Consider the following 13,827-nt stretch of genomic DNA (forward strand, 5'->3'; position numbering starts at 1 on the left):
AAATCAGCAGATTTTACAACTGTGCAGGCCTCAGATTCAGCAGGAGCTCACAGGAACACAGCTCCTGAACATAAGAACATAAGAGAAGCCATGTTGGATCAGGCCAATGGCCCATCCAGTCCAACACTCTGTGTCACGCAGGGGCCAAAAAAGAAAGGAGGTTCACAAGTGGGGTTGGAAGCCCTTCCACTTTGCCCCCATCCCAAGCACCAAGAATACAGAGCATCACTGCCCCAGACAGTTCCAATAATATGCTGTGGCTAATAGCCACTAATAGACCTCTGCTCCATATTTTTATCCAAGCCCCTCTTGAAGCTGGCTATGCTTGTAGCTGCCACCACCTCCTGTGGCAGTGAATTCCACATGTTAATCACCCTTTGGGTGAAGAAGTACTTCCTTTTATCCGTTTTAACCTTACTGCTCAGCAATTTAATTGAATGCCCACGAGTTCTTGTACTGTGAGAAAGTGAGTAAAATACTTCTTTCTCTACTTTCTCCATCCCATGCATAACCTTGTAAACCTCTATCATGTTACCCCGCAGTCAACGTTTCTCCCAGCTAAAGAGCCCCAAACGTTTTAACCTTCTTCATAGGGAAAGTATTCCAAACCTTTAATCATTCCAGTTGCCCTTTTCTGGACTTTTTCCAATGCTATAATATCTTTTTTGAGGTGCGGTGGCCAGAATTGTACACAGTATTCCAAATGAGACCGCACCATCGATTTATACAGGGGCATTATGATACTGGCTGATTTGTTTTCAGTTCCCTTCCTAATAATTCCCAGCATGGCATTGACCTTTTTTATTGCAATTGCACACTGTCCTGACATTTTCAGTGGCCGTTTTCGCACTAGCGTTTACTCCGGCGTAGCACCCCATTTACCTCCGGATCTTTTCCTGCTTTTCGCACCTGTTGCTCCGGCGCTGCGGTTTGCTCCGGCGCTGCAGGGGTTTCACGCCGGAGTATCTAGATCCACCTCCTTCCGGAGTTTTTGAAAACCTCCGGATCCACACCGGATCCACTCCTCGGAGTTTGCTGTGGGAAATCCATCCACACCGGATCGACTGCTTTGTGGGCGTCACCCTCTCCCTTTCCGTCCTCCCACCCCATCCACCCCCTTGGCCAATCATCAGCCTTTCGCGGCGCTTCCCCAAAGTGCCGGCACAGCCATTTTTTTTTAAACTTCACAGTTTTGTGTAATAGCGATATTTCGAAATTAAAAAAAAAAAGACACCCCCCCTCCTGGAATAGCCTCAATTGCAACTTTTTTTGTAGTTTTACGCTGTCCCTGCACTGTTACGCCATTTCAAAGGTGGATGCATTAGAATTTTTTTTTATTTTTAACTTTAGTTGCGTTACTTCGCTAAACCGACGGGTCAGTTCGAGGGACGTTTCGTTATTTCGCAGTTGCATCACACATAACACATTTCGGCTGATACATGATTATTGATAATATGCATTATTATTGATAGGGTGTTAGGTTCGCGGGACTCTGATGGGTGCTATGGCGAGGGTCTCGCGAGAATTGCGGCTGATACATTATAGTTGAGGGTGTTGGGTCTCGTGAGAATTGCGACTGCTGAGCTAGAATCAGGGAATCGCCCACATCACTAATGCTGCCAATGCTAGTGGCCAATCATGAGGCGAGAAGCAGCTATCGTCACAATTTGCATGAGCCGAACAGAACACTGGGAAGAAGAAGGGACAGATATTGCTGGCCGCCATTGAGCATCTTACTCCCGCCACCGCACAGCAGCTACGTGCAATGGCATCCATCAGCAGGCCAATGGGGGCTCGTGGTGTTTCGTGGCGGGAGAGCAAAACAGAAGCCTTGCTGTCCATTTGGGTTGAGGAAAAGATCCAGAAGGCGCTGGCCTCTAACCGCAAAAACATCTATGTCTACGAGGATATATCTAAGGCAATGCATGCCATGGGGCACAAGAGGTCGGCGCTTGAGTGCCCCACAAAGACCAAGGGCTTGCGTGCGGACTATTGAAGATGCGTTAGCCACAATGAAAAGACTGGAGCATCCCCAGTTTACTGCCCTCACTTTGATGTGCTGCACCGCATACTTAAGAACGATAAGTCCGCGCGTCCCCCCCTCATGAAGAGAAGCTGGATGGCGCGGTATTACAAGGCAAATAAGGAAAACATTCAAGGATCTGATAGCATCTCTTCAGCTGACCTCCAAACAATCAACGCTGCTGATCTCCTGATGCACACCACTGAATCACCTCCTGGTGAGTATCCAGGCGATGCAGTGCCCCTCAGCCGTGTAATTTTTAGGGTTTGGGGTCCCTTCTCACCCATAAGGAAACCCACGTAAAGGGTTCCTTAGTTTTTTCAAACTTTTATCGCAATAGCGATACTTCAAACTAACGAAACTACAAAACGTAAGTGGTTGCTGTGGGTTGGCCGGTGATAGGGAGCCATGGGGAAAGCCTTAATGAAACCGCCCCTTAATGAAGGGAGACGTGGATGTTTGGCACTTTTTATACTCGCAACACTCCTCTGCCTTCTGCCTCCCCCCCCCCTTCCAGCTAGCGTAATACTGTTGATTTTTCTGCATTGCTATAGGCTCAAGCGGCGTGAACCCAAGCAATGCGTTACAGGAACAGGAACAGAGCCAGGATTTTACTGATGAACATCCAGGCGAGGAGTCATTTCGGGGTAAGTGCGGCCTGCAGTGCTTCTGATAAGTCTTATGTGGAATGTGAAAGCTTTCAGTGGAACTTAGATGCATTGCCCAGCTCACAATTGCTGAACCATTGACCCTGCGTTTCCTGCTTCATGTATGAGCAGAACTGCTCCTGAAGACATGTTATAGTACAGATTTTTAAGGTAAGCATGGGCTTTGCAGCACTAACCAGGTTGAGGAATGAGTGTTGTGTCAATTTCAATTCCAGGTGACTTTGAGGAGGAAGAAGGGTGCAGTATCCAAAGGGGAGGACCTGGAGATGCTGTCCTCTCAGAGCAGGAAGCAGAGGAAGGAGGTATGCTCGTGGGCTTTCTGCTTAATGTACAGCAGCAATGCCAATGCCTGCAGTAGAGTAGTGCATGTCAGTAATGGGAGCTTGTACCCTAGCTCAAACAAGGGGTGTATTGCCAGAGTTTTCCAGGGAATGTAATCTTTCCATCCTTCTTCTTTGAGGAGATGCTTCAGGAGATCAGCTGCCGGTATCATCAGCACAGCAAATAAAGGAGGCGAGTGTGCAGAACGAAGCTCAACGTCAGCGAAGGGTTGCCATGCTGAATAATGTAGCTGAAAAGATGATGAATCAAAGCCGTCTGGATCATGAAGACGCAATGGAGCACTTTAACCGAATGCTAGCTTCTGAAGAACGCAGGTTCACTTTGCAGGGAGAGCGTGACACAGGCTTGGTAAAGGCTTTCGAACAGGCCACAAGGGAGACTGTGGATGTTATGAGGGCAGCTGTTGATATGCTAGGCAGCATTGCCCAAATTTTTAGGGAAGGTCGGGCACAGGGAAGGGTGGGTGAGGTACCAGCCACTGCAACATCTCCACCATATGCAGCATCTCCACCATCTGTCACACATAGGCAGCTTCACCTAAACTGTGACTGCAGCGAAACTCGGGGACCACTGCCTTCAGATATAGCTTACCCGGTTTTGGCAGAAGACTCTATGCCTGAGAGTCAGAGCCTCCTGTCTCCTGCACCCTGCTCAAGTGGCAGTGTGGCGGCTTCCTGTAGGGGCAAGAAAAGATCCTGCACAGGGAAGCAGAGGGTGTATTTTGAGCCCTAAAACCATTTCATTACTGGTTGGCTGCTTCTGACATGCAATGCTGTCTATGACAGAAGCAGGTACTGCTGCTCTGCCTTTTTATTTTGCTGTGTTTTTCAGCACTGTCCCATTCATGGGTACCAGAATCAATGCCCATCAAGGGAGGCAGTGAGTTGCAGGCATTGTTTACATGTTGTGCATGTTGTTATTGATGATGTTATTTCATTGTTTACATGTTGTGCATGTTGTTATTGATGATGTTATTTCATTGCTTATACCTGCACGGGCAGGCTGTTCCTACCTTAGAGATTAATACGCAGCAGCTGTGTACAGCTGATGTTGTGTTCTTGTCAGGTTAACGCACTTTTAATAAAGTTATGTTTTGCACAGGTCCCAGTTCGGTGTTTAGGTAAAGAAAAACGATATCTTAAGGTTTCAACATTAACAAGAATTTATTAAAACTGACAAAAAAACTTAAACTTTATTCACCCAACCCCCCACCCCTGGCCCGCTCCAGTCTCCGGAACTGCCGCTCGAGGGCGTCGATCCTGCGCGTGAAGGCGCTCACTGCAATTTAGAAAAGAAGCAAGTAAGTGCAACACCCTCAGTAATGTACGCACAGCACTCAGTCACTCACAAGAACTACCCATCATGCAAAATAGTGAGCACTCACACGCTGAGCGGCAGAGGGCCTCCAGCCGGGCAATGGCTTCCACTGGTGGCTCCTGCGCTGGGCGCCGCTCAAGGGCCTCGATGCGGTGCGTGAGGGCCTCCAGCCCGGCATTGGCTTCCAGTGGTGCCTCCTGCGCTGGGCGCCGCTCGAGGGCCTCGATGCGGTGCGTGAGGGCCTCCAGCCCGGCATTGGCTTCCAGTGGTGCCTCCTGCGCTGGGCGCCGCTCGAGGGCCTCGATCCGGCGCGTGAGGGCCTCGAGACGGGCAATGGTTTCCAGCGGTGCCTCCTGTGCTGGGTTCACCTGCTCCTCCACCACTGAAATGCAAGCACACCATGCATGCACATTAGAAAATTATAGGCATGTGTGCATTGTATAGCACATACAATGCACACATAGCATGTGTGCATTGTATAGGCATGTGTCCATTGTATAGCAACGTTAGTGCGCAGTGCCCTGAGAGGCAGCTCAGCAAACCCACCTGCCTCCTCGGCGGCCTCTCTGGCCGGATCACCGCCCTCCTCCCGTGGGACTTCTGGGCTCCCACCGCCTAAGATTTGCAAAAGTAATCATTAAGTTATTTTACTGAACGCCCTGCGCACATGGCTTTTTAATGCCTCTAATGTGCAGTAACCCAGAGGTGGCTGCTTTGTCAGGTAATGTACCTTCTTGCTCCTCAGCACCCTGCTGCTCATCCTCCTCTCCCCCCAAGGGTGAGCCTGGCCGCTCTGCCTCGCCTCGTGGCCCTAGAGGCAGGTAGTTAGTGCACTCCTGTAATCATCTGACAGGGCGGCTGACAAGGCTGCAACATCATATTTATTAGAAACTTGCACGCCATGCCTATTGATTTCTATCTGCGGCTCAGCGAACCCACCTGCCTCCTCAGCGCCTCCTGCCTCCTCAGCGCCTCCTGCCTCCTGTGCTGCTGGGCTCCCACCGCCTAAGATTTGCAAAAGTAATCATTATATTATTTTCTTGAACGCCCTGCGCACATGGCTTATTAATGCGTTTAATGCGCAGTAACCAAGAGGCGGCCGCTTTGTCAGGTAATGTACCTTCTTGCTCCTCCGCACCCTGCTCCTCCGCACCCTGCTCCTCCTCTCCCTCCAAGGGTGGGCCTGGCCGCTCCGCTGCACCTCGTGGACGGGTGTCAACTGTGGCATGATATAGAAAAAAACCAAGCAATGAAACTCATACATGCAAGTGATGTGAATGAAAGCACACAACATATGTGAAAACTGCACTGTAATCTGCAGGTAATACGTACTGGACCAGGAAGGCACATCAGGACATATAAGGGGGTGGGTGGGGGTGGGATCCAATTAATGAAGTTTCTGTGATCATCCATGGTGCCCCCCCCCCACATCCCACCAGGAAGGCACAGCAGAGCATAGAAAGGATGGGGGGTGGGGGTGGGATCCAATTAATGAGGTTTCTGTGATCATCCATGGTTCCCCCCCCCCCACATCCCACCAGGAAGGCACAGCAGAGCATAGAAAGGGTGGGGGGTGGGGGTGGGATCCAATTAATGAGGTTTCTGTGATCATCCATGGTCCCCCCCCCACATCCCACCAAGAAGGCACAGCAGAGCATAGAAAGGGTGGGGGGTGGGGGTGGGATCCAATTAATGAGGTTTCTGTGATCATCCATGGTTCCCCCTCCCCACATCCCACCAGGAAGGCACAGCAGAGCATAGAAAGGGTGGGGGGTGGGGGTGGGATCCAATTAATGAGGTTTCTGTGATCATCCATGGTTCCCCCCCCCCACATCCCACCAAGAAGGCACAGCAGAGCATAGAAGGGGGTGTGTGTGGATCTTGTACTGTACTGCCATGAAGCAGTAATAAAGAAGGAAGGGGTGTGTGTGGCGTTTGTGTGTTGTGTGTGTGTGTGGTGTTACTCACAATCATGATGACGGTCCTCCCAACGGGGCCGCCCCGCCAACTCCCAAAGACGCACCATGGCGTCGTGGTAGGGCGTCCTTCCTGAGGCCCTGGGGATACCGCCCCACGCTTGCAGGCTAGCCATGAAGCTGCAGCGGAGGCGTTTGATTTTTGACCGGCACTGCGCAGCAGTCCGGTCAAACCCCCTCCGCTGCAGCCTCCTGGCTATCGCCTCGTAAATATGGGTGCTCCTGAGGTGGGTGCTGGCCATAACCTCACGAGCATGCCCGCTCCGCTCAGCAATATCAAGCATTGCCAGCACCTCCTCCCGCTGCCAGAACGTCCCTCTCCTTCCCCTGGCCGCCATTTCGAAATAACGCTCTTTCGATTTTGCGAAATAGCAGCCTCCCCTTTCTGCTTTGATTTATCCAATCATGGGGAAGGCATATCTTGATTGACAAGGCAAAAACAGACCCAGGCCAGAAGCACGTGTAAGACCCCCTGGTGCACCAAAATATTACTTCCCCCCCCCAACCACCACCAAAGTAAATGAAAGCAATGCAGTTTATAATGCTCAAAACTTTATTCGCTGTAACGGGAAGCAGCCTAAACAAACGCAGGCATAATGTTAAGAAATATGCAGTATTACTGGGTGGAAGCTGAAAAGTGGCTAAAAAAGGCAGACAGGGAACGTTTGTGATAGCGTAAGATCGTAATAACGAAACAGCAGTCTTTCAGTCGCAGGCGGCGGCAGCGAGAGACATGGTGGACAGGAAGCCGCAGAATCATCTTCTCCTTTGATAAATGTATTTTGCGACAGCATCCCGCACAATCCTCCCCCTCTCTAACTGCCTCCTGTTGATCACCCTAAAGTCTGGCTCTTCTGGCTCCGGGAGGAGTGTTATCCCCTTATCAGGAATATCCAGCGTGACCGCATGTCCCTTTTCCTCACAAATATTGTGCAGAGTCACAGATGCGGTCACGATGGAGAACACACTCCGGTACTGCGCGTTCATTCGCGTTAGCAGGACACGCCAGCGAGCCTTAAGCCGCCCGAAAGCACGCTCCACCACGTTCCTGGCCCTGGCGTGCTTCTTGTTAAAGTGCTTCTGCACGGGCCCGATGGGTTTCCTGTACGGGGACAACAGCCACGGCCTAAGGGGGTATGCTCCGTCGCCCAATACAAGCGCAGGGATGGTCACATTTCCAAAAGTCACCGTAGGGTTCCCTGGAACCCAGAGCCCTGCATCATTGCCGGTGCAGAGATGGCTGTTTGCAAAAACGAAGGCATCGTTGGTCCTCCCGGTGTAGCCAAACTCTGCATCCAGGAAGCGTCCTGTGTGATCAACCGTGCCTTGGAGGATCACCGAACAGAACATCTTCCGGTTGCAAAACTCCTCAGTTCTTCCCCCAGGCGCCCGTATCGGTATGTGCGATCCGTCCACAGCAGCCACCGTATGCGGCAAACCAAGTTTACCGAAACCATCCATAATCTGTTGAGAAATGGAGTACAATGGATCAGGTCAAGGTTAATGCAGCGTCCACTGTATTAGCAATGGAGAATCGCATCTTATATATCGATATTGCGTTATAACGCAAAACTAGGGAAGGGGGGGGAAAAATATATACACACCGTTCCAATGTCGTCACCGAGGCAGACGACCTTTGAAAACAGACGGGTCTCGATGGCTTCGCAGACCTCCATCACAATCCCATGGACGGTGGAAAGGCCGATTCCGAACTGCCAGCTGACTTCCCGATAGGCGCTTCCGGTTGCGAGGTACCATAGCGCTACCGCGAGCCGCTTCTCAGGGTGGACAGGATACCTCATCCGTGTGGTTTGCCTTTCCAGCTTGTCCTTCACAGCGGCATAAATCTCCAGGAAGGTCCCTCTGGTCATCCGGAAGTTGTGAAGCCATTGCTCGTCACCCCAGTACACAAGCACAAAGTTCTCCCACCAGAGCCGTTCACGAGGGAACACCCAATACCTGGGCGAAAACCGCATTCCGGCAAGATAGTGCCATCTACGTTCCTGGCGGCGAGTGCCACCTCTAATCAGCCGAAGCCGGGCGTCAGACTTTCTAGAGGAGATCAGAGGATTCCGGGATCTAAATGCACGATGAGTGAGGAGTTTTCCTCCGGTGCAGAGGACTTGGCGCCCGGCGCAGAGGCACAGAAGCAGAAGCTCCAATGCTGAATAAAGCAGCGCCATAGTCTCGTCATCTAGATTCTCCATTGTGAATACTTCTGACGATACAAGGCAGTATGGAGGATGCTGCTGCTGCAGCCAATACTTAACCAGAAGCGTCACGTGATGGTTTGCCCGCGAAAAAGGGGATTCTCTATTGCGTTGCTACGTTGTTGCGTTATTACGTTGTTACGCTGTTACGCAACTGGAATTGCGCTTAAAAAAAAATGATTGACAGGGCATCGAACTCAAGTCGATGCCAGTGCGAAAACGATTTGAGCCGGGGCTTCAGGGAAGGCGACTCCGCAAAGAGTCACTAGTGCGAAAACGAGAAAAATGATCCGGACATAATTGCGCCGCGGAATAAGGGGAGCAAACGCTAAGTGCGAAAACGGCCTATATGTCTTACCTCTGTAGCATCCTGACTGGAGAACTCTCAGCCATCTATTACAGCATGCCTGTGGAAGCTGGGGGGATAACTTTTGCGGCCTATAAAGCCACTGTATTTAAAAGGTTTAAACTGGGGCCAGACCACTCCCGAAAGCAGTTCAGGGGTTTGGCTCCACAAGAAGGTAAATCCTATTCTGAATGTGGGGTAATGAAGGAACAAACAGTTCCAGTGTTATTGGGCCGGGATTTGTTGGTTGGCCAGTACTCTATCAATGCTGTAACCCGCAGCCAGACCCTCAGAGGAAAGTGGGAGGAGGAAGGCAACTTTAGGGAAGCCACCTCACCACCAACCAGGGAGGGGGAAATAGCCCAGGTTACTGAGGATGAAGAGAGGGCAGTCACCCAGGAGGGGGAGGACCAGCCTATCTCAAGCCCTGGAGTAGGGTGTTCCCAAGGGGAAGAGGGGTGTAGCTTTCCCCAAGTGCAGCAAGAGGCTGTCGATGTTCCTAGCAAGGAAAGGAACCTGTCTAGCATAAAGGATGTGCATGCTGAAGAGACCAAGGTGGAGAGTGGAGATTTCACAGGATGTTCTGAGAGCAGCAAGGCTAATGTGGGCTCAGAGGAGCACATAGCTGAAGGCTTGGGGGGACGGGAGCGGTTCCAGAAGGGGGTCCGGAGCGGCCTTAGGTTGGAACCGGTTCACCAAGTAGCTGTGGATCAGGAAGTGGGATCGTCCGAGACGCTCTCAAAACAGGTCGTCTTGAAGCAGGGCAGACAGGAATCCTGGGAAGCTGTGGGACCTTCCAGGCAGGAAGGGGGTCAGTTGGGTAGTGCTGAAAAACCAACCGAGGGGACTGAGAACCCAAGCCAAACCCTCAGGGGAAGGTGGGGGGAGGAAGGCAACTTTAGGGAAGCCACCTCACCACCAACCAGGGAGGGGGAGGACCAGCCTGTCTCAAGCCCTGCAGGAGGGTGTGCCCAATGGGAAGAGGGGTGCCAATGTCCGCAAGGGCAGCAGGATGCTGTGGAGCCTTCCAGGCAGGAAGGAGCTCAGTTGGCTGACACTGAAAAACCAACTGAGGGGGTGGAGAACCCAGATCAAACTTTGGCTGAGTGTTCTGGAAACAGTGGGACTAGGGGTGGCTTGAAGGAACAGATGATAGGAAGTCTGGGGGAGCCAGAAATGTTCCTGTCTGAGGTTCAAAGTGACCCTAGGCTGGATCCACTGTGTGAGGTGGCAAGGGACCAGAAAGTGGAGTTCTCAGAAGCTGAGACAGGGGATAGGGTGATGGTTTTCCTGCCCCTTCATACTGGTGAACGGAAAGTGGAATGGGAGGGACCCCATGTGATTGTGGATGACCTAGACGAGGCTACTTATGTGGTGGCTATGGAGAAGACGGGAAAGGCAGTTAAAGTGGTGCAGGTGAATATACCACAGCCATTCTCTGCGAGGTCCATGGTGTTGCATATAGGTAGGAAGGAAGGAGACAAAAAGAAGCTGGGACAGCAATTGTTTGGAGCCCCAGAGGTGGTTTTCTGGGAGGTCAGAGTGGACAGAGGGAATATTCCACCAATGAGGGATAAAGAAGAAGCAACTGTGTGGGAACTGGGCAGTTTCCAACCCCATATGTGGGGCCAGGGATTTCCTCCTTTGATGGACCACTCATCCCAGCAACAGCAGCAACGGAGGGAGAGCACCAAACTCCAGAGGTGGTCCTGGGAGATGGAGGAGTACATCTTAAAGATTGGACATTCCTTCTGCATGCAGCAATGCAACGTTTTGTCCAGAAAGGACACGGACACCTAGGTTGTGGGACTTTGTGTATTATTGGAGAAATACCTGAATGTTTGTGTAATATTTTGGTTAATGGGTTTCTCCTTGGTTGGTTGGATTCTGCTACGGGGTCACCTCTGTAGGAGGCAACCCCTCCGGCTCAGAATTTAAGGAGGGGAACGTGTGGAGAAACACCATCTTAGAGTGCTGGTGCTTCATTGGCAGGGATCAGTAAATTCCTCAGCAGGCTTTGTAGCCTCCCTCCAACCCCCCTCCCTTCCAGAGCCAAACCAACAACTCTAGGGGGAAAGTCTCCTAGAGAGGCAGGAAGTGCTTTTGTTCTTTGCATGTGTGTTAGCAGGAAGAGAAGGGCAGTTGGAAGCCAGCGCTCGAGCGAGCATGTGGTGAGCAATGGAGGCTCCTGCCTGGGAGGCCCCAGGCAGTCAGACCAAGTAAGTCATTCTCATAGGCAGGGCAAGTGTAGACCAGGGACAATACGATGCGTTTAAGAACCACCTTTATTTTGTTATGCTGTTTGCTGTGCGTGTGCTGTGCTGGGCTAACTTTTTAAAGGCAACTGTTTTAGTTTTGTTTTTCTTTCCCTATCTTTTTCTCTTTTCAATAAATGTTTTTTCTGTTTTAAATACTGGCAGTCAATCTCTGTACCACGTAGATCCCCAAACCGCTTTAGACCACGCTGTTTTATAACGGGGGCCCCGGGCAAGGGGGAAGGCATGCAGTTGGATAAGGTGACAATCCTCCAAGGGTGCCCCAAAGAAGTGCTGAGGTCTCTGTGAAACCCAAGTGCAGGGTGGCAGAGGACCTGGAGGCCTAGCCTCATAGCGGAAGAGGGGGATTGGGAGTCCTGTTCCTCTCAATCTGAACCCCGGGACTGAGCAGGTGCTGGCAGCGAGCCCAAGGGGCAGGAAGAGAAATAGCTCCCTCCAGGAGTTGGCGACTCCATAGGGAGCAGATGGGACCGGGTCTGAAGGCAGAATCGGGCCGGTTCCGCCAGAGGCCCATATGGTAAGGGTTAGGGTTAGGGTTAGAGTTCAGGACACACATATGTTCGGTTTAAAATTGGGGTCTGATTTAGGGTTGGGTAAGATGTATTTTTAATATCACACTGAATGGTACACTCTTGATGGGGAAGAATTTTGGATGTTTTTCCATTCTCCATTATAGCCTATGAGATTCATTAGAATGAATGGGCCCATATGGTAAGGGTTAGGGTTAGGGTTAGAGTTCAGGACACACATATGTTCGGTTTAAAATTGGGGTCTGATTTAGGGTTGGGTAAGATGTATTTTTAATATTACACGGAATGGTACACTCTTGATGGGGAAAAATTTTGGATGTTTTTCCATTCTCCATTATAGCCTATGAGATTCATTAGAATGAATGGGCCCAATGGTAAGGGTTAGGGTTAGAGTTCAGGGCACACTTATGTTTGGGTGAATATTGGGGTTGGGTTTAGGGTTGGATAAGATGTATTTTTAATATCACACTGAATGGTACACTCTTGATGGGGAAGAATTTTGGATGTTTTTCCATTCTCCATTATAGCCTATGAGATTCATTAGAATGAATGGGCCCATATGGTAAGGGTTAGGGTTAGGGTTAGAGTTCAGGACACACATATGTTCGGTTTAAAATTGGGGTCTGATTTAGGGTTGGGTAAGATGTATTTTTAATATCACACTGAATGGTACACTATTGATGGAGAAAAATTTTGGATGTTTTTCCATTCTCCATTATAGCCTTTGAGATTCATTAGAATGAATGGGCCCATATGGTAAGGGATAGGGTTAGGGTTAGAGTTCAGGGCACACTTATGTTTGGGTGAATATTGGGGTTGGGTTTAGGGTTGGATAAGATGTATTTTTAATATCACACTGAATGGTACACTCTTGATGGGAAAAAATTTTGGATGTTTTTCCATTCTCCATAATAGCCTATGAGATTCATTAGAATGAATGGGCCCATATGCTAAGGTTTAGGGTTAGGGTTAGAGTTCAGGACACACATATGTTCCGTTTAAAATTGGGGTCTGGTTTAGGGTTGGGTAAGATGTATTTTTAATATCACACTGAATGGTACACCCTTGATGGGGAAAAATTTTGTATGTTTTTCCATTCTCCATTATCGCCTATGAGATTCATTAGAATGAATGGGCACATATGGTAAGGGTTAGGGTTAGGGTTAGAGTTCAGGGCACATTTATGTTTGGGTGAATATTGGGGTTGGGTTTAGGGTTGGATAAGATGTATTTTTAATATCACACTGAATGGTACACTCTTGATGGGGAAGAATTTTGGATGTTTTTCCATTCTCCATTATAGCCTATGAGATTCATTAGAATGAATGGGCCCATATGGTAAGGGTTAGGGTTAGGGTTAGAGTTCAGGACACACATATGTTCGGTTTAAAATTGGGGTCTGATTTAGGGTTGGGTAAGATGTATTTTTAATATCACACTGAATGGTACACTATTGATGGAGAAAAATTTTGGATGTTTTTCCATTCTCCATTATAGCCTATGAGATTCATCAGAAAGAATGGGCCGATATGGTAAGGGTTAGGGTTAGAGTTCAGGGCACACTTATGTTTGGGTGAATATTGGGGTTGGGTTTAGGGTTGGATAAGATGTATTTTTAATATCACACTGAATGGTACACTATTGATGGAGAAAAATTTTGGATGTTTTTCCATTCAACATTATAGCCTATGAGAATCATTAGAATGAATGGGCCAATATGGTAAGGGTTAGGGTTAGGGTTAGAGTTCAGGGCACACTTATGTTTGGGTGAATATTGGGGTTGGGTTTAGGGTTGGATAAGATGTATTTTTAATATCACACTGAATGGTACACTCTTGGTGGGGAAGAAGTTTGGATGTTTTTCGATTCTCCATTATAGCCTATGAGATTCATTAGAATGAATGGGCCCATATGGTAAGGTTTAGGGTTAGGGTTAGAGTTCAGGACACACTTATGTTTGGGTGAATATTGGGGTCTGATTTAGGGTTGGGTAAGATGTATTTTTAATATCACACTGAATGGTACACTATTGATGGAGAAAAATTATGGATTTTTTTCCATTCTCCATTATAGCCTATGAGATTCATTAGAATGAATGGGCCCATATGGTAAGGGTTAGGGTTAGGGTTAAAGTTCAGG

The sequence above is a fragment of the Heteronotia binoei genome, chromosome 11 (genome assembly GCF_032191835.1).
Source record: "Heteronotia binoei isolate CCM8104 ecotype False Entrance Well chromosome 11, APGP_CSIRO_Hbin_v1, whole genome shotgun sequence".
NCBI classification, from domain to species: domain Eukaryota; kingdom Metazoa; phylum Chordata; class Lepidosauria; order Squamata; family Gekkonidae; genus Heteronotia; species Heteronotia binoei.